Raw genomic sequence first — 21,949 nt, 5'->3', positions numbered from 1 at the left:
GTGTACACACACACTGTAAAGCTGCTCTGCTGACCCCGAATCACCTTTGCCAGGGCCACAAAGCTACCAGAACAGCAGAAACGAAAACATTCAACCTTGTACCGAAATGCAAACGAGAGAGTAGCGTGTGATGCAAGGACACGGAAAAGTCGGGTGTCAGGGATATGCGTTCTCTTGCTCTCGGCCTTCTCACTGATGTGCAGTTTTTTTAAAGGAAGGAATTTTGTTTGGCATGGAGGTCCACACTCAATAATGCCATGCAACCATCTTTGGCAGTTCTATCCTGCCTTTCCTCCAGGAATCTGAGGGGTCGCCTGTTTTAGCCTCACAACAGCCCTTCGAGGTAGGAGAGGCTGCAAGATTAAAATCAGGACTGGCCCAAGATCAGATGGTGATTTTTTGAGGGTGCATGAGGATTTGAATCCAGTCCCTCACGCCTTTAAACCAATACATCGTATTAGCTGTTCCTTGTGCAGATCAGAAGATGCAATAGTTAATCAGCACTGCAGATTTCAGTTCTGGCAAGGATTTACCTGGAGTCTGCTGCTCAGTTCTGGGCCCCACAGTCGAAAAAGGAATGTTGTCTGTTGGGAAGCGATTTCAGGAGGAGAGCTCTGGAGAACCGACTGGGCCTAGCAAGTAACAGAAGCAAGAGGGTTAGTCTCAAAACAATCCTGAGTTCGAACATTTACGGGCTGTTCGGCCTACCTGGCAGGGACAGGGTGTTGCGGAAATGAAACAAAGACATTATTGTTAACCAGGTTAAGCACTTGGCAATGTTAATGTGGGTGGTGCTGTGGGTTAAACCACAGAGCCTAGGACTTGCGGATCAGAAGGTCGGAGGTTCGAATCCCCGCGATGGGGTGAGCTCCTGTTGCTCGGTCCCTGCTCCTGCCAACCTAGCAGTTCAAAAGCACATCAAAGGGCAAGTAGATAAATAGGTACCACTCCAGCAGGAAGGTAAACGGCATTTCCGTGCGCTGCTCTGGTTCACCAGAAGCGGCTTAGTCATGCTGTACGCAGGCTCCGTCGGCCAATAAAGCCAGATGAGCGCCGCAACCCCAGAGTCGGCCATGACTGGACCTAACGGTCAGGGGTCCCTTTACCTTTACCTTTACTAATGTTAAGGTGTCAACACACCCTCAAAACTCATCCCCAGCATAGCTAATATAAGGGCTGTCATGTCACCTTCAGATAACTGAAGCGCTGTCACATGCAAGATGGAGCTAGCTAGTCTTCTGCTGCTCCAGAGAACCTGAACCAATGGACTCTAAACACTAGGAAGAACTTTCTGACACTAAAAACTGTTCAACAGTGGAACGGACTCCCTTAGGAGGTAGATGGTGGACTCTCCATCCTTGAAGGTTTTTAAGCAGAGGTTATGTGGCCATCTGCCAGAGATGCTTTATTTGAGATTCCTGTATCGCAGGGGATTGGACTAGATGACCCTTGGAGGTCCCTTCCAACTCCACAATTCTATAATTCTCACACTTGTCCAATGCATGGTCAGTGCACTGTCAGGCTCAAACAGCCCTCTTATGCATGATTTGAATGCCCAATGAAGTTCACCTGAGCAACTTTCCCTTTGTGAGATAATAAAGACATTATCCTCTTGTTGTTTTGGGGTTATGTCTGTTTGCTTTCCTAATAGATCAACACAGTTACCTGCAACTTCTGTTAAGTGGTAGACATCAATATAAGGGGCTAGGCATTTCTCAAACAAAAGCTGAGTGGTTCCCCCACCCCACCCCAGAATACAATATCTGAAGCACATGTTGGGAGAACAGATGCAAGGAATTTAAAAAGCTCTGACTACAGCAGACCTCAGCAATAAGCTATTAAGCCTGAAAGGATAGTGATTCCTAAGGAAAATGCAATAGACAACCACCAAATCCAGCTCCAAATTCCTCGGTCAAAACGTGTCGTGCAAATTATTAAACCACTGTTTGCAAAGCAATCACCAAAGTTATGGTATTCATTTTGAACTCTGATATTTTAAAGGGTCTGTAACCATTTGGCAACACTGCCTGGACCTTTCACGGGCACCACCTCCTGGTTTCAAACTCTTAACAAATGAGGACCAGGAACCTTCATTGTTAGAGTAGATTCTCGGGGGTTCAAATCCCAGCAGCCCTGAATCAACACTTTCCAGAAACTAGATAAGAGCATATGACCTGGAGGAAACTTTACCAGGTAAATACATCAGGACCATCATTTGCATGAGGTCCTCCTGAAATGAATGGCAGCTGCACACGCAGAGATGTGCATAAAAGCTCCCCTGTTCAGGTGACCTTTTCACATAACCAAACTGGGACTGCAAGGCTGAAGTGCTACAGCAGGGGTAGGCAACCTAAGGCCCATGGGCCACAAGCAGCCCATGGGGGTCATTTAACTGGCCCACAAGCCATCCCCGAACCAACCCACCCGCTCGGCGAGTCCCTGCGTGCTGTGCTAAACTGGTGCAGCGTGGTGCGGGGACTCGCTTCCGCAGTGCTGGAAATTGTGTCTGCGCATGCTCAGACACTGGAAATCACGGGCGCATGCACAATCTGGCTCATGAAGGGATCTCTGCTGGAGTGAACCAATCCAAATGAGGTAAACCTTGCCGACTCCTGGGCTACAGCCTGAGCCAGGGCTCAGTTCCACATTCTCTTTTCCATGCCAGCGCTCAAACCTGCTGCCCTGAACCCATAAGTAACAGCAGCCGAAACACCTCAGGTAAGCATGCCTAACTTCCAGAAGATAAGGGCATTAGCCCTAGGGTGCCTCATTTTAGATATGATGTCTTAAAACATTGCACAAAATTTCCCCAAAGGCAAGACATCCATCTGCAGCCGCAAGAGTGTCTTGGGGGTGTTCTAGCTCAGGATTTGGGGGGGGGGGCAAAGGTGAGCCCCTTTCCCCCAGTGCACCACTGGAAGTGTGCGCACTGAGCATGGTCCGCAATGTGCCCACAGGCAAGTTGGGGGCCGCTCAGCAGAAACGTGTGCAAACGGCTTCCCTGAATTCTGAAGCCAGGAAAACCAACCAGCAATTCATAGCAAGCTCAAGGAAGACAGTGACTTTGCAGAATTCCAGCAACGCCAAATCGAGCCGCTGCAAAGGAGGTCAAACATACTTTGGTGCTTCTCCAAACCTCCAAGTATGAACATTCGACGCTGCCTTTTACAGTCAGGGCTTCTCTACCTTCGCATGGTCTAAAGTGGCTCTCTGGGGTCTTGGGCAGGTAAGGACCCTCCCCTGAGCCTTGTAACTGGAGATACTAGGACCTGGAGCCTTCTGGAAGCTGCGCATATGCTCTACCGCTGCATAATCGCCCCCTCTTCCTCCCCCCCCCCCGGAACGTACAAAGTTGGCCTTGTATTGAGTCACAGCCGCTTCCAGAAAGGCGAGCAATGTGTTTACTAGAGACAGGCATGGCGAAACACGATCCTGTTTTCCACGAACTGAACAGCCAAGCTCAAAGCATCCCAGCGTCGCTGGCCTCATGGCGAGCAAGCCGCGAAATGCCTTTGCAGTCAGGGAAATGTTTGCATTTCCAAGGCATCCGCACAGCAGACAAAAAACAAAACAAGCAAGCAATACGACAGGCTAGCAATCTCGTCCGCTTTCACCACTCGCTTTTTTTAACCCCCCGAAACATGGCAGCCCAGTCGTCCTGAGGCTCCGTGTCAAAATAGTCTTAAGATGAGGCATCCCCCAAACAGTGGTTCTACTTCAAACATGTACTTATGGGGAAGTTTAGAGGAACTAGGGATTCAGTGTCTTGCTCCCTAACACCTTCCTGTTTGTGCCATTGTCGTAAACTTTATTCTTCTTTAGAAGCAACACGGGCCCAAAAGCAGGACTCGAACAAGTCCCAGCAATTTCCAAGGGCTTGTGCACAAGATGGATCGTGTCCACTCAGTTATTTGTAGGATACTATGTGCAATCCAAGTTAGGTGCTTGGGAAGAAATGCAGCTGTATTGAAAGAAACAAAATGAAATACAGTATAAAACTTTCCCACACAGGGCTTCCGCATGTCTCCCCCCCCCCCCCCGAATTCAGCTCTTTTGAATTCAGCTCTTTTGATTTCTTATTTTCTTCTCTCTTCTCCTTTCAGCCTCAAGAATTTGGGGAGGAGAGGAAAAACACTAACCAAATTGGTTTTCCCACTGGCTCCTGGCCAGTTTTACTTTCAGGCTATTCACGCTTTTTTATTTATTTTTTTGGATCTGGGTCTGAGAAATACGTTTCTATTGCCCTTGGGTTTCTCAACGCCAGCTCGTTTTTGCAAAAATGTAAATTGGGAGTCTAAATTTAAGATAACTGATGTCTCTTTCAAGGCTCCTTTTCAAATTGCCAGGATGGCGAATGTGCCCCATCACATACCCACAATGCTATAATCCCATTTTCAATTCCAGCCTTGCCTTTGAGGAAGGAGGTGGGGCATTGCTCCCTCTGTCCCCAAAAAGTGGGTCCCACCAGATCTACTCTGATACACCAGCCAGCCATGTAGCTTGGCTCCTTACGTACTTAACTCTAGGTAAAGGTAAAGGGTAAAGGGACCCCTGACCATTAGGTCCAGTCGTGACCGACTCTGGGGTTGCGGCGCTCATCTTGCTTTACTGGCCGAGGGAGCCGGCGTACAGCTTCCGGGTCATGTGGCCAGCATGATTAAGCCGCTTCTGGAGAACCAGAGCAGCGCACAGAAACACCGTTTACCTTCCCGCCAGAGCGGTACCTATTTATCTACTTGCACTTTGACGTGCTTTCAAACTGCTAGGTTGGCAGGAGCAGGGACCGAGCGACGGGAGCTCACCCCGTCACAGGGATTCAAACCGCCAACCTTCTGATCCGCAAGTCCTAGGCTCTGTGGTTTAACCCACAGCGCCACCTGCGTCCACTTAACTCTAGAGGTTGAGCCAATTGTTTAACGCACAGTGTCAGAAACGTGTGTCTCTTTAACCCTCAATATTCCCAACATTTAGGAACCAGAAAGATCCTGCTGCAGAAGAGATTGAATGCTATTTCTGGGCACACAGGAAGGTGGCTGGTCTCCCTCCCTTCTAAGCTCTCAACTCAACCCCCCCACCAGCTACATTCGGCCATCCTGTCGCCCTGCAGAGCTCGGGGTGTGCAGATGGGGCGAGGAATCAGAAACTCCGCTCAGCCCAACTGGAAGTAGCTGAGGTCCCAAAGACTGTGTCATGTTACTGACACGTAAACCGAGCCTTATGAGGAATGGTTGAGGGAGTTGGGTATGTTTAGCCTGGACAAGAGGAGACCAAGAGGTGAGAGTCATCTTCCAGGATCTCTGGAGCGCTGTCAAATGGGGTTGTGGAGAAGCTGGTTTTCCGCTGCTCCAAAGGGCAGGACCTGAACAAGCGAATTCAAATGATAGGAAAGGAGATTCCAGCTAGGAAGAACTTTCTGAGAGCTGTTTTGATAGGAGAACCACAGAACCACAGAATCACAGAGTTGGAAGGGACCCTGAGGATCATTCAGTCCAACCCCCTGCAAGGCAGGAATATGGAAGTGTCCCAAACGGGGATCAAACCTGCAACCTTGGCATCTTCAGCAGCACCATACTCTAACCCAGTACGTTTCCGAGCACAATTCAAAGTGCTGGTGTTGACCTTTAAAGCCCTAAACGGCCTCGGCCCAGTATACCTGAAGGAGCGTCTCCACCCCCATCGTTCTGCCCGGACGCTGAGGTCCAGCTCCGAGGGCCTTCTGGCGGTTCCCTCATTGCGAGAAGCAAAGCTACAGGGAACCAGGCAGAGGGCCTTCTCGGTAGTGGCGCCTGCCCTGTGGAACGCCCTCCCATCAGATGTCAAAGCGATAAATAACTACCTGACATTCAGAAGACATCTTCAGGGAAGTTTTTAATCTGTGATATTTTAGTGTATTTTTGGTTTCTATGGAAGCCGCCCAGAGTGGCTGGGGAAACCCAGCCAGATGGGCGGGGTACAAATAATTATTATTATTATTATTATTATTATTATTATTATTATTATTCCCAACCTTGGGCCTCCAGCTGTTTTTGGACTACAACTCCCATCATCCTTAGCTAGCAAGACCAGTGGTCAAGGATGATGGGAATTGTGGTCCAAAAGCAGCTGGAAGCCCAAGGTTGGGAAACACTGCTCTAACCAACTGAGCTGTCCAGCTGATCTGGGAACAGACTCCCTTGGAAGACTCCCTCCTTCCTTGAGCATTTTAAGCAGAGGTTGGGTGACCTTCTTCAGCTGAGATTCCTGCATTTCAGGGGGTTCGACTAGATGACCGCTGAGGTTCCTTCCATGAGTCTATGGTCGGTAGTGGGCATGGAATATGGTACTACAGAGAACCAGTACAGAGAGAACTTTAGTAAAGCACAGCCTCCCCTTACTGAGGCATCTGAAAGGTATCACATCTATCATGGAATTAGAATTGGTTTAGAGACACTTGTAGAGCAACAAACAGCATTTCTCCATAGGGACATTGTTTGGTTGGGGCTGGAGGTCTGGTGGGCCAAGAAGTGACAGCAGCCATGCAAGGGTAGCAAATTCAGAAGGGCGCCTTTGAGCTCATGTCCAGCTTGCCATCACGGAAAAGGATGGAATAATCTGACGCTGTTCTCATTTAAAGGGAAAGTAATCCACTTTGTAGAAGGGACGCGGGTGGAGCTGTGGTCTAAACCGCAGAACCTAGAACTTCCTGATCAGAAGGTCGGCGGTTCGAATCCCTGCAACGGGGTGAGTTCCCGTTGCTCAGTCCCTTCTTCTGCCAACCTAGCAGTCTGAAAGCACATCAAAAGTGCAAGTAGATAAATAGGTACCGCTCCAGCGGGAAGGTAAATGGCGTTTCCATGCGCTGCTCTGGTTCGCCAGAAGCGGCTTAGTCATGCTGGCCACATGACCCGGAAAAACTGTCTGTGGTCAAATGTTAGCTCCCTCGGCCAGTAAAGCGAGATGAGCGCCACAACCTCAGAGACATTCACGACTGGACTTAACTGTCAGGTGTCCTTTACCTTTTTAATCCACTGTGCCTTCCCAAACAGTACGTGAAACAAAACATAGGCATCTGAAGAAACTCACATTTCTCCAAATCTGGCTGTGCATTTCTCAAGCCAGTTCATGTGTACAAAAATGAATAGACTTGGGGAAAGTGTGTGCAAGAATGCATGCATTGGTGGAAATAACATACAAATGTGCCAGTTACAGATAGGTAGCCGTGTTGGTCTGCCATAGTCAAAACAAAACAAATTCCTTCCAGTAGCACCTTAAAGACCAACTAAGTCAGTTCTTGGTATGAGCTTTCGTGTGCATGCACACTTTTTCTTCTGTGTATCTGAAGAAGTGTGCATGCACACGAAAGCTCATACCAAGAACTGACTTAGTTGGTCTTTAAGGTGCTACTGGAAGGAATACAAATGTGCATTATGGCAGGGGAAAACATTTTGCACCCAAAAAAAGTGTATATCGTTCAAAATCGCATAGAAAAAGTGTACACCACGGGACATATCACAGTGAAATGCTGGTGAGTTCTTGTGAGGATTTTGAACAAGAAGTATCGCAAACAAATACGGAAACCAAAAGAAATCTAAACTGACAGATCCACCCATCTCTAAACCATAGTAAATTGAATGCTGGACTAGATGGGCAGCAGATGGGTGGGGTACAAATAATAAAATTATTATTATAAGTTTATTAGTCTTAGATAGATTTTAGAAGAGGGAGTCTCACCGCAGTACTCAAACATTAACAGGCCGACCAGGAAAGAGAAGCAGCTTATTTTTTATGTTAAACAGAGCAAATCTAGCCCCTCCCGTTGCAAATAGGTTCTGGGGCTAAGCCCCCGGCGAAGCCGCCTTTCCGCTGGTGCGAACAAGGTCAGAAGCATCTCTGGAGATGAGCTCAGGCAAGGCGCATGACGAGAGGGATTATTTTGGAGTATCAGCTCTGCCTGGGAAGAAGGATCTAAGGTTACACCGACAAGGCAGAGCGGAAACCCCACAGCTCGTCCTGTTTACAGGCAAAGCCTCCGGCCTGGCGAAACAAGCCCACAATGTCTCGCTCCGGGGAGGGGAAACCGAGCGAGAGGAGCAGGTGCCACCATAATTAAGTGCCAGCCACGTTAGACGCCCAGCAGGGGAACATAAAACTGCCACAGCCGCTCTCGTCTCCTCCAGCTCATCCCGTGCCTTCCTACAGCGGGGGCTGAGGACAGGAGGCTTACAAAGCGGTCTCCGAGAAGCCGGGGGAATGTACAAGATGTGCTCTGGGTCTCGCAGCTGCCGACAACTTCCAGAGATGGCGCATGGTGGGGGTGGGTGCCCAGCCGCGTCGCACGGGGCCTCCGACTTAGGTGTTCTCGTCCGACTCTGCCCTGGCTCGTTTTTCACGCCCCGGCTAGGTTGTGCCCCTGGCTGTGCCAGGAGTCATTTTTTTTCACCCACCTCAAATTTTTCACGGATGCCCAGATCCCTGGTAGCGTTTGTGACATGCTTGCAACGGAGTGAGCTGGATTTGGGAGCCAGAAGAGGATTTGAACCTTCAACCTTCGGGGCTGCCCTCAAGAGCCCTCAAGGAAAATGTTTATTGAATATGGGGGGGGGGAATTGTGTACGCTTGACAACGTTGGTAGCATTAAGATAAATTCAACGGGGTAAATAAGTTTTGATGGATGTAATAATGGAATACTGGATGGTTTAGTTTATGTAAAATATGCAGAGATTTATGATATGCAAAATGAACCATGGAAAGCGAAGAAGGGAAGTCGTTGATATTTTACGGTTGTTTAAATGCATATTCGAAATTGTAAAGCAGGAAATCTAATAAAAGTTGTATGTTTTAAAAAAGGAGTCCTCAAGGATTCGAGTAAGGCAAGAGTGTGCCTAATCGGACCACAACTTTGAGCTGAATCAAGAGAGTCTTGCCAGTTCCATTTATTCCCTACAAACCACCTTTGTCGCGACTCTCAGCATCTCTCTACTAGACCACGGATGGGGTCGCTTCCGTTTTACATGGTCCCTTTCCTTTTCCTTACTAGAGACCCAGTCATTCATTCATTCATTCATTCATTCATTGCATTTAAATCCCTCCTTTTCTTCCAAGGAGCTCAAGGTCAGGCAAACATGGTTCCCCCCCTCCTCATTTAGTCACAAACATCAACCCTGCGGGGAAGGTTAGGCTGAGAGGCAGGGAGGGGCCCAAGGTCACCCCAGTGAGCTTCATGGCCGAGTGGGGAATTGGAACCCAAGTCTCTCCCAGGTCCTTGTCCAATACTCTGACCACTACACTGGCTCTCTTGCAAAAAAACATATCTATGCTTAAAAAGAGCTCTCAGCAGCGCAGAGACACAGTCGCAGGCAACTCTCTGAGCTAAGGCCACAAGACTCCAAGCCCAAGGCCCAGAGTTCATGGCAGGTGAAGCCCCGGGTTCAAGATGCAGGACTGTTTATTTCCCTTGCAGCTTACAGGGAGCCCTGGAAATGAGTTTGGCTCGGTTTCAAGATCCTAACATGAGCCAAATCTGAAGAAACATACAGAATTGTAGAACTGGAAGGTATCCCAATGGTTTTATCCCTCTCTGTGCAACCATCCCACCTGTCCCCTCACAATCGGATCTGGCCGTAACACTAACGAATTCTCAGGGGTTTTTTTTGCATAACTTCTAACCACTACTTTCACACCCTCCATCACCCAGACAGGAGGTTGCCCTGGGGGTGGAAGGAAAGACTGGGGGGGGGTGTCCCCAAACTGGTTTTGATCTTGCAGGTATAATCTTCCACCTGTCATGGATGCAATTAGTAGCGCATATGTGGCAGATTTATACTGGACTGTCCACACATCATTCTGCTTTATTTATTTCTTCTGCAATGCTTCCCCAATGTTAACACATTGTTGTTCCTGCAGGGGGCGCTGCTTTACACTATAGCAGGCATGTTCAACAGGTAGGTCGTGATCTACTGGTAGATCACTGGACATCTGCGGTAGATCACTGGTAGATCATTGGCTCCCCCCCCCCCAAAAAAAGAAGCTGAACAACTGTGGCTCCCCTAAAAAACATTTTACCTCTTCCATGAAAAAACTCAACAACTTTGACCCAAACCCCCAAAAGGGGTAGATCACTGCCAGTTTTTAACTCTGTGGGTAGACTGCAGTCTCTTGGGAGTTTGCCACCCCTGGGCTATAGCACCACAAAAGTGGGACCGAAAACCCCTCATTTGTGCTATGGAACGTTATGGGGTTTCAGATACGCTCCAGGGGCACGCACTAGATGGAAATGAAACCCCCAAACCTTTGTGGCTGCAAACAGAACTGAAAGTGGGATCGTGTATGACCCCCCCCCAAAAAAAAAACCCCATCATGAGCACAAATCATCATGGATTCAAACTAAAAGGGGTGCCTGGGTGGAAAGAACATGCAATGAAAGTTGCATGTAGTTTGAGACTCTTTCTGCGCACTCTCCAGGGTTGCGCCCAGTGCTCCCAGTGCATCCGAACTGCCTTCTGCCTAGATTTATCTGAGCGTAAAGGTAAAGGGGCCCCTGACCATTAGGTCCAGTCGCGGACGATTCTGGGATTGCACGCTCATCTTGCTTTACTGGCCGAGGGAGCCGGCGTACAGCTTCCGGGTCATGTGGCCAGCATGACTAAGCTGCTTCTGGCAAACCAGAGCAGCACACAGAAACACTGTTTACCTTCCCGCCAGAGCGTTACCTATTTATCTACTTGCACTTTGACGTGCTTTCGAACTGCTAGGTTGGCAGGAGCTGGGACCGAGCAACGGGAGCTCACCCCGTCGCGGGGATTCGAACCGCCGACCTTCTGATTGGCAAGTCCTAGGCTCTGTTTCCTCAAATGCCAATGCCCTAGAATGTGCCGCTTGAAGCAAGCAAGCAATCCATCTTTGGCAGAATGACCGACTTCCCAGCTCTCTGGAAGAAAACCGATCCATCCTTCTAGGCTAAATGCGAGAGCAGCCCAGACCTCTTCTCCGCTCCTGTGGCTCATGGCTTCCATGGCTCCAGAGAGACTGCCTAGAACGCTGCCCACCGAGATCAGAACCAGTGAAGTGGGAATTAGGAGGGAGGGGAAGAGAGACAGCTGCTCCCCCCCGCCTGAAAGCACAAAATGTTTCTGGCAGGAGAAAAACAAGGAGCTTTGCCAGGGGAAGAAGAGTAGCAAACAATCCAAGAGACAAATGCAACAAGCGCTCTCTCTCTCTCTCTTTTTCCTCCCTTTCATGAGCCTCTTTCTGCGGTCTCTGCCACGCACGGCCCTCTCGACGGCTTCTGTCACCGTGCGCTCTCAGCGAGATATTTTTAAATCTCTCGCCGCGGATCATAGCTGCGAGTGTATCAGCCAAAATACCTCCCACCGTGGAGAGTTATATATAGAACTGCGCACAACCAGGGAGCTCAGATAAGATGTACAACATTTGCAGCCAACGCAGGTCAGGTTGTAAGAATCTGCAGCGCAGGGGCTTCCGAGGGGGTCCCGCTGAGTCCAAACCCGGCGGCACCACTGGAAGCATCCTCCTTGGCAAAGCCCTTCAAGGGGTCAGGGAGGGAGATGCATACATCTTGTTGACAGGAGGAAGAGAGATGTCCTGTCTCTTAGAAAGGGCAGGGGGCTCCGCTGGGGTCAGCAAGGGTCAAGCCCCCCCCCCTCCTGCAAGCGACTGTGGAGGGCCTTCTTGGGCAAGACACCTCCAATGGCAGGAGTCAAGATTGGCCTGGGATTTTCTGTGTTTCCCCCCTAAATGGCTGTGCTCTTTTATCTCTGGTTGGGGACAGAGGGTGGCGCTAGGGAGGGAGATGTCGTCACGCCACTCCTTGGTGTGTGGAGTGCCGCAGGGCGCAATTCTCTCCCCGATGCTTTTTAACATCTTTATGCGTCCCCTTGCCCAGATTATCCGGAGCTTTGGGCTGGGCTGTCACCAATATGCTGATGACACTCAGCTCTATCTGCAGATGGATGGCCACACCGACTCGGCCCCGGACACACTGACCAGATGCTTGGAAGCTGTGGCTAGATGGAGCCGATTGAAACTAAATCCTTTGAAGACAGAGGTCCTGTGGCTAGGTCAAGATGGCATGGGGATGAGGGACCAACTCCCTTCTCTTGCGAGGGCCCAATTAGTGCCATTGCCTTCTGTTAGGAGTTTGGGTGTAATCCTTGACGCCTCCCTTTCCATGGAGGCTCAGGTTACAGCAACAGCCAAGGCGACATTTTTCCACCTTCGCCGCATCAAGCAGTTGGTCCCTTACCTCCCCCCCCCCCCCGACCTGGCTACAGTGATCCATGCGACGGTCATCTCCAGGCTTGACTACTGCAATTCGCTCTACGCGGGGCTGCCCTTGAAGCTGTCCCAGAAACTTCAGCGGGTACTGAATGCTGCAGCGAGGCTCCTCACGGGGTCTCTGCCATGGGAGCATATTCACCCAGTGCTTTTCAAGCTGCACTGGCTTCCGGTGGAGTACAGGGTCAGATTTAAGGTGCTGCTTTTGACCTTTAAAGCCCTTCACGGCCTAGGACCCTCGTACCTACAGGACTGCCTCTCCTGGTATGCCCCACCTTAAGGTCCATAATTAGCAACACCCTAGAGGTCCCGGGCCCTAAGGAAGTCAGATTAGCATCAACCAGAGCCAGGGCCTTTTCAACACTGGCCCCAGCCTGGTGGAACGCTCTGTCTCATGAGACCAGGGCCCTGCGGGATCTGATTTCTTTCCACAGGGCCTGTAAGACAGAGTTGTTCCGCCTGGCCTTTGGCTTGATTTCTTCCCCCTCTTTCTTTTTTCCTTTCTTCTCCTGTGATGAGGCTGTATTTTAATCTTGTTTTTAAGTGGTAGTCATTCAACTTGTTTTTATTATTGCTTGTTAGCTGCCCTAAGCCTGGCCTTGGCTGGGGAGGGCGGGGTATATATAAAATTTATAATAATAATAATAATAATAATTTATTATTTATACCCCGCCCATCTGGCTGAGTTTCCCCAGCCACTCTGGGCGGCTCCCAATCAGTATTAAAAACAATACAGCATTACATATTAAAAACATCCCTGAACAGGGCTGCCTTAAGATGTCTTCTGAACGTCAGGTAATTCTTTATCTCTTTGACATCTGATGGGAGGGCGTTCCACAGGGCGGGCGCCACTACCGAGAAGGCCCTCTGTCTGGTTCCCTGTAGCCTCACTTCTCGCAATGAGGGAACCGCCAGAAGGCCCTCGGCGCTGGATCTCAGTGTCCGGGTTGAACGATGGGGGTGGAGACGCTCCTTCAGGTATACAGGACCGAGGCCGTTTAGGGCTTTAAAGGTCAGCACCAACACTTTGAATCGTGCTCGGAAACGTACTGGGAGCCAATGCAGATCTCTCAGAACCGGTGTTATGTGGTCCCGGCGGCCACTCCCAGTCACCAGTCTAGCTGCCGCATTCTGGATTAATTGCAGTTTCCGGGTCACCTTCAAAGGTAGCCCCACGTAGAGCGCATTGCAGTAGTCCAAGCGTGAGATAACTAGAGCATGCACCACTCTGGCGAGACAGTCCGCGGGGAGGTAGGGTCTTAGCCTGCGTACCAGGTGGAGCTGGTAGACAGCTGCCCTGGACACAGAGTTAATCTGCACCTCCATGGACAGCTGTGAGTCCAAAATGACTCCCAGGCTGCGCACCTGGTCCTTCAGGGGCACAGTTACCCCATTCAGGACCAGGGAATCCTCCACACCTGCCCGCCTCCTGTCCCCCAAAAACAGTACTTCTGTCTTGTCAGGATTCAACCTCAATCTGTTAGCCGCCATCCAACCTCCAACCGCCTCCAGGCACTCACACAGGACCTTCACCACCTTCACTGGTTCTGATTTAAAGGAGAGGTAGAGCTGGGTGTCATCTGCATACTGATGAACACCCAGTCCAAACCCCCTGATGATCTCTCCCAGCGGCTTCATATAGATATTAAAAAGCATGGGGGAGAGGACGGAACCCTGAGGCACCCCACAAGTGAGGGCCCAGGGGTCTGAACACTCACCCACCACCACCACCTTCTGGACACGGCCCAGGAGGAAGGAACGGAACCACTGTATGACAGTGCCCCCAGCTCCCAGCCCCTTATTACTACTACTAATACTAAGCCACGGAGAGCCCGCACCAGGCTTCACCAAACTGGAGGCCTGTAGGTTCCTGCACTCCAGTCCCCATCACTCCCTAGACCAGCCTTTCTCGACCTGTGGGTCCCCAGATGTTTTTGGACTACAACTCCGATCACCCCCAGCTAGCTAGGCCAGAGCCCAGGGATGATGGGAGTTGTAGTCCAACAAAATCTGGGGACCCACAGGTTGAGAACCGCTACCCTATTGTATAAAATACTGTTGGAACGGCACTTGAAAGATGAGGAAGTGAAATCGGTGATGATACACTGGGCAAAAGATTTTGGATATAACATGCAGCTTAAAGATTGGGAGAGGTTGTGGAAATAAAGAATAAAATTTACAGCTTGTAATGCCTTGAAAGAGAATATGATGAAAATGATGTACAGATGGTATATTACACCCGTGAAATTAGCTAGAATGTATAAGACAAATAATAAATGTTGGAAATGTAAAGAAAAAGAAGGAACACTTTACCATATGTGGTGGGAATGTAAGAAAGTAAAAAACTTCTGGGAAATGATATATAATGAGATGAAAAAGATGTTGAAATATACATTTTTTAAAAAAACCAGAAGCATTTTTACTTGGTATTATAGGTGAGGATATTAATAGGCAAGATGTTAAATTGTTTTTATATGCAACAACAGCAGCAAGAGTATTGATAGCCCAGAAATGGAAGCAAGAAGAAATTCCGACGAAAAAAGAATGGCAGACAAAATTAATGGACTACGCAGAATTAGATAAAATGTCAGGAAGGATTCGGAACCTGAGGGACGAGAGATTCACAGAAGATTGGAAGAAATATACAAACTCAATGTGCCTGTTCCGTATGCCGTTTTGCCTGCCAGGCCCAGTTTTGCAAGCAATCGCAAAGACGCAACGCCGTTTTGTATCTCATGTTCCACACTATATGGACATTTCTGTACACACGCTTTGCCTGGAGAAGCAAGCTGCGAAATTCAGAAGAGCTACAAATTTCAAAGGACGGCCATGTTTCAGTTCGGTTTTCTGTTTCGAAAAGTACCGATAATCGCAAACAGAATCTAACCCTATGCCTAATCCTAGCACCAACATTTGTGACTCACCCCCTCAACCCCCCCTTGCAGATCACCCTAAATTGCTAACTTTCCCCATGACCTTTGGACACCACCTTAAAACTAAATCTGGCTCAAGAAGCCTTTGCTGTCCCTTATCCCTCAACTGCAGCCTTCCTATATCCCTCCATAACCGTGAGGACTAGAATCCTAACTATGGTTTTCATTTTTAAACGATATCGCCATTTTCCACAAACCGCTGCTGTGTCGCCTGCCTTTTGTTCCTATTCGCATTGCACATCCCTGCACCCCTACGGGATAAATTTTAAGCGTCATATCAACCAAATTACTTCATTTTATTTTTAAAGCTGTTGTGGCAGCCCAGACTGCCAAAAAAGCAAAGAAACCTGACAGCCTAACTCTTTTTTGGACGCTGCTTGAGGCTGTAGGCTAGGCGTCTCAGGTAGTCGTGCGGAGAGCGCAATCCTTTCGAGCTGGATTTATTTTGATGGAGATCAAGAGGGAGAGAGAGAGGGAAAGACAAACTTGCCTGTGTGCTCATTTCCCTTTACTGCAAAAGAACCAAAGGCCTTGTTATCTCCATTGCAGACAGGAAAGAACTGCAGCCTATGGAGACAAGCTGATGAGCAGGATCCCCAGAATATTATTGCTTTTTTTATTTTTGATGCATTTCCCTCCGGGCTCTCCCTCCCCACCTAGGCCACATGGCCTCGCTCATGCAATGGATTAACTGCCTCGTTGCGTCAGGCGAGGAGACGTTCTCTCCAGGAAACCCAAAAGAGCTTTTTGCAGGGAAGCAGACCAGTCCGGGCGGTTTTTTGAGGAAATGAGAAAATCCCGCAGAAGGAAAGGCAGCGGAGCGTGTGGGCTTCTGGGTTTTAAAGAATGATGGCTTTGTGGGTCGTTGCAAGGGCTTCCCTGCCTACCAGCTAGCTGTCGAGGAAGTTCAAGCAGCCAGGGCAAACGTCTCAGGGACACCCCTGACACACACACACCCTTCTACCCTCATTGCCACATCGGTGGTTCTTGCAGAGGAACCCCGTCATTAAAATAAGGGCCACGGGAGGTGGGGAGGAGCCTGCTAGAGGCAGCGTGGTATAGTGGTCACGGTTACAGACTGCGACCAGAGAGAGCAGGGTTCAGGTCTCTACTCAGTCACACTGTGACCTTGGGGGAGTCAAATCCCAGCCAGGCCCACCTTCCAGGGTTGCTGGGACGATAAATGGGAACAATGTGCATCAGTACAAGCTCCCTTGGAGCATGAGTCGGATATAAATGAAATTAAGAACATAAGCAGGAGCTTATTTTGTAAAAGTTGCTGCTTACAGCAGCTACTACTATGCTATAAGATCCACTGTCCTGTGGTATCATATATGGTATGTACGGTTGTTGACGGTTTTTATATTATTTTCACTGTAAAAATGTGTGCGATCACGATATTGTATTTATTTGCATTACCTAGAGTTTGTACCACTGATGAAGCCCAGGACAGCGAAACAAGGCTAATATTCCAGAAATCCTTGTCTTAGGCTCTGTGAAAGCATTCTGTGGAACTGCAACAACCTTTCGTGTGGATTGTTGGACTCTATGAACAGACAGGTGGAATAGACACTTTCACATATATGGACCTTATGCATAAACTGATTAGAGAATGAACTAACCCATTGGGTCTTCTACTTTTTTCGTTGAACTTTGTGAGCTACTTCTGTTGAAATCTACAATTCAATACAATGAATAGTATGTATTATTTTTTCAAACGTACAGCCGGTTACGTCTTGTGTGTTTATTGAATATGTTTCACGTAACCAGAGGTTTGTTGTTGTTTTGAAGACCAGCATGTCAGGAAGGAGGGCTAGGCTGATGAACTGAACGTACACATTTTTGCTTTCTGCATGGAGTGGCACATGTGTTTTTGGTGCTGCAAAGCTTCTAAATACCAGTTGCTGGAGTCCAGAGGAGGGGAGACGGGTCTTGTATTTGAATCCTGCTTGCGGAGTTTCCCATTAGGGCACCCCGTTGGCCACTGTGAGATCAGGGTGCTGGAATAGATGGGACACTGGCCTGATCCGGGAGGCTCTCCTGGTACTCTTACACCTCTGTTCCTGCCCTCCCATAAATAATATGTGAGCCACATTAATGACCTACCTTGCAGGGCTGTTGTATTCCTACAATTAGGGCTTTATCATTGAAATTCTCCTGTATTGCAGTTTAAACCCATGGCTCTCTTGACCCACCCTTAGCGACAACACTGCCGCTCAGCCGTCTCCGAGATCATGAGGACCAGAACCATGCCTTTTTGTGTGCAATAACATTCTGCGGTGTCATCTGCATATCTGAGGTTGTCAAATATAAAGGGAAGAAATGGAGGCAGTGAGAGATTTTACTTTCTTGGGCTCCATGATCACTGCAGATGGTGACAGCAGTCACAAAATTAAAAGACGCCTGCTCCTTGGGAGAAAAGCAATGACAAACCTAGACAGCATCTTAAAAAGCAGAGACATCACCTTGCCAACAAAGGTCCGTCTAGTTAAAGCTATGGTTTTCCCAGTAGTGATGTATAGAAGTGAGAGCTGGACCATAAAGAAGGCTGATCGCCGAAGAATGGATGCTTTTGAATTATGGTGCTGGAGGAGACTCTTGAGAGTCCCATGGACTGCAAGAAGATCAAACCTATGCGTTCTGAAGGAAATTAGCCCTGAGTGCTCGCTGGAAGGACAGATCCTGAAGCTGAGGCTCCAAGACTTTGGCCATCTCCTGAGAAGAGAAGACTCCCTGGAAAAGACCCTGATGTTGGGAAGGATGGAGGGCACAAGGAGAAGGGGACGACAGAGGACGAGATGGTGGGACAGTGTTCTTGAAGCTACCAGCATGAGTTTGATCAAACTGCGGGAGGCAGTGGAAGACAGGAGGGCCTGGCGTGCTCTGGTCCAGGGGGTCACGAAGAGGCGGACACGACTAAACGACTCAACAACAACTACAACATTCTGCAGCGTGAGCCATCTTTTGCCCTCTGCAGCAATGCAGCCCGAACAGGGTCCAGCCGACCCCCAGAGGAGGAGGCCTGCATTTCTACGTACCACTCTTATCGCACGGCAGTAATATTCTTGCTCCTTCTACATGTCGGAGCTCCTCTGGGGCTGTAAATTTCCCAGGCCTGGAATTCTTGGCCCTCCTCTGTTTGCTAGGTGCCATATACATTTATGGCTGTCATTTGAAGCACAGCAATAAATAAGGAAGATCGGCATTCCAGGAGCACCCTGAGCCACACCTGAATCGAAGCCCCCCCCCCCCCTTGCTTTGCACTCATGGTGTCTCTTTTGTTTTTGTTTTACTTCTTTTTTATTAGAAATTTTATTTACAACATAACATAAACTCCCCACCCCCCAATACAGAATTCCACCCTCATCAAACGTGAACATAACATACAATGAGCATAACATACAATACAAACAACCAAATAAAAGACTCCCATTATCCTGTATCTGGCCTCCTTATTTACCATATTTTTTGCTCTATAAGACTCACTTTTTCCCTCCTAAAAAGTATGGGGAAATGTGTGTGCGTCTTATGGAGCAAATGCAGGCTGCGCAGCTATCCCAGAAGCCAGAACAGCAAGAGGGATCGCTGCTTTCACTGCACAGCGATCCCTCTTGCTGTTCTGGCTTCTGGCCTCTTTCTTGTTTTCCTCCTCCAAAAACTAAGTGCGTCTTGTGGTCTGGTGCATCTTATAGAGCGAAAAATATGGTACTTCTTATAAGCTGTTTCCTTTATCAATAATTATTAAGATTTTTCTAATTATAACTTAAATATCCACAAAGTCTCCTGCAGACATTAATCGAAACAAGTCCAGCTATGTATTTTAGGGCTCTGTTTTGTGAAGTATTCTCTGCATTTTCCCCATGCTTTTTGAAACTCTTGTCTAGTGTGACCTCACAGTGTCTCTTTTGCTGCAAGGCTGAATCAAGAGAGGGGGGATTTGCATGGCTACCCCCAACCTCTCCTAATCTCATCTCTCCATGCAAGATTGGGATCGCCTGAGGTTTAACACAGGGGGCCTTCGGATAGCACAGCCAGGAGGTTGGGGCTTACCTAACCCTTGATCCTTAACCTTCCTTGCTAAGCCACAAACCTCAGACGTCTCTAATGCGCAACAGTTTGTGGGCTTCCAAAGTGTGTGTGTGTTCAGACACAGATCCCCGCTTTCAGTAGAAGTGGGTAAGTTTCACTCGGAGATCTGTTTTATTCACTTACCGTATTTTTCGCCCTATAGGATGCACTTTTTCCCCTCCAAAAATGAAGGGGAAATGCGTGTGCGTCCTATGGGGCGATTGCAGGCTTTCGGTGAAGCCTGGAGAGCGAGAGGGGTCGGTGCGCACCGACCCCTCTCGCTCCCCAGGCTTCAGAGAGCTATCCGCAAGCCTTGCAAGCCTGGCGGGAGGTCCCGCGGGCTCGCAAGGCTTGCGGGCAGCAACGTGCAGCCCACAAGCTCGGGGGACAGCAGGGAGGCGCAGCGCTGCCACCCCGCTATTCCCGACCTGATCTGGAGGCTGGCGGGGGGGGGGGAGAAGCAAGCTTGCTTCTCCCCATCACCAGCCCCACCAGCTTGGGGGATAGAGGGGAGGCAGAGTGCCGCCACCCCGCTATTCCCCGACCTGATCTGGAGGCTGGCGGGGGGGGGGGAGAAGCAAGCTTGCTTCTCCCCATCGCCAGCCCCACCAGCTCGGGGGACAGCAGGGCAAGCCGCTGCCCCACGGAGGCTAGAGAAGCTGTCCCTGAAGGCAGAAGAGGGAGACAGAGCGCTCCGTCTCCCTCTTCTAGCTTGGGGATGGCTGCGCAAACCTGGGCGGGGAAAAAAAATTTTTCCTTGATTTCCCCCCCAAAAAACTAGGTGCGTCCTATGGGTCGGTGCGTCCTATAGGGCGAAAAATACGGTACTTCTAGGAACACAGGGACGTGGGTGGCACTGTGGGTTAAACCACAGAGCCTAGGACTTGCCGATCAGAAGGTCGGCGGTTCGAATGCCAGCGACAGGGTGAGCTCCCATTGCTCGGTCCCTGCTCCTGCCAACCTAGCAGTTCAAAAGCATGTCAAAGTGCAAGTAGATAAATAGGTACCGCTCCGGCGGGAAGGTAAACGGCGTTTCTGTGCGCTGCTCTGGTTTGCCAGAAGCGGCTTAGTCATGCTGGCCACATGACCCGGAAGCTGTACACCGGCTCCCTCGGCCAGTAAAGCGAGATGAGCGCCGCAACCCCAGAATCGGCCACGACTGGACCTAATGGTCAGGGGTCCCTTTACCTCTAGGAACACAGGGAACCAAGAACCATGGGTCCCTTTAGCTCCTGGAAGTGTTTCTCTGGAATTTTAGGCAGGGAATCTTTTCCAGTGTTACCTGGAGATGTCTGGGATTGAACCAGTGTCTGAAGAGTGGGAGATCGGGTTTGAATTCCCACTAAGTGATAAAGCTCACTGGGCCTGTGCTTGGGTGCCAGACGCTGCGTCTCAGGCTAACCAACCTCACAGGGTTGTTGTAGGGGGTTCAATGAGGAAGAAGAAAACCATGGATGCCGGCTTCTGCTCGTTGGGAGGAAAAGGTGGGATGTGAATGCAGTAAATGAAGAAATAAATAAAAACCTGGCGCCTTCTGTATTCAAAAGAGCTGCTCCAAAGCTGAGCTACGGCCCATGGCTATATATAACCTGCATTTAACAGGCTTATGAAAGTGCATTCCAGAAAAAGAGGCAAAAATATTCTTGCAAATAAGACACAGCAAATGCCACAGCAGTAAAAACAGATGATTAGCTAAAAAAGGAATAAATCCGCCGTAAAAAGTGCCTTCCCAAATACAAAGGGTTTCAGCACCCAAATGAAAGGGAGCTGTCAGATCTTCCCTGGGGAGATAATTCCTGAGTTGTGGGGCCACAACTAAGAAGGTTCTGCCGTAGGAACTTCATGCAGCTCTCCTATTCTGAGTCAGACCTTGAGTCCATATAGCCCAGTGCTCTCTAAACTGGTGTCAGGGGCTCCTGGAGAATTTCCCCCCTCACCTGCATCCCTTGCAGGGGGAGCGGAAGATATGTTTTGCAATCCAACCCCCAAAACCTCCATTTAAAAGGATTCGGCAGCAGGCAGTGTGCAATTCATGTTTCTGCCTGAGCCCCTGGAAAGAGATCTGCTCCCAGTCAAGAGCGTTGCTGGAGAAACTGTCTGACCGTCTGTGGCTTCAGACAATCCACGTCCACCTGGAAGGCTCAGGAGGAAACCTCACACAAATTTGGCGCAGAGCTCCTAAAACAGTTGGATGGCGTCTTGCATGCCTCCTTCCTGCAGCCAAGCTGGTGCCAAACACATTGCTCTGCTTTTCTCTGGACCACATCAGCCAGGCTGAGAGGGGGTCTTTGTGGTCCAGCCCAGGAACTCCAGACACACTGCCCAGGCTTGTGCCCCAGAAAGGTCATTTCAAAGCTACGAACGGAGGGGTTTGACTTCACCCCCCGAAGGCACGCTCCATTGTCTCTCGAGACAGACGGATGCCAACATTAACCTGGAAATGTGGCAGCCAGACTGGTGACTGGGAGTGGCTGCCAAGAACATATAACTCCAGCCCTGAAAGACCTGCATTGGCTCCCAGTACGTTTCCAAGCACAATTCAAAGTGTTGGTGCTGACCTTTAAAGCACTAAACAACCTCGGTCCAGTATACCTGAAGGAGCGTCTCCACCTCCATCGTTCAGCCCGGACACTGAGGTCCAGCTCTGAGGGCCTTCTGGTGGTTCCTTCCCTGCA

General features: G+C 49.4%; 1 protein-coding gene across 1 annotated transcript in view; it reads right to left on the bottom strand.

The window, feature by feature from the left end:
* LPP (LIM domain containing preferred translocation partner in lipoma) overlaps positions 1 to 21,949 on the bottom strand; it is a 294,160-nt gene that overhangs the window by 220,677 nt on the left and 51,534 nt on the right. Inside the window, exon 2 of the mRNA XM_081862512.1 lies at positions 534 to 632. The gene's annotated coding sequence lies outside the window, so the exon portion shown is untranslated. The remainder of the gene's footprint in view (positions 1 to 533; positions 633 to 21,949) is intronic.

The sequence above is a fragment of the Podarcis erhardii genome, assembly GCF_964252035.2.
Source record: "Podarcis erhardii genome assembly, chromosome: 5".
NCBI classification, from domain to species: Eukaryota; Metazoa; Chordata; class Lepidosauria; order Squamata; family Lacertidae; genus Podarcis; species Podarcis erhardii.
Note: the sequence above shows the minus strand (reverse complement) of the source record. Positions and strands in the feature narration are given on the sequence as shown.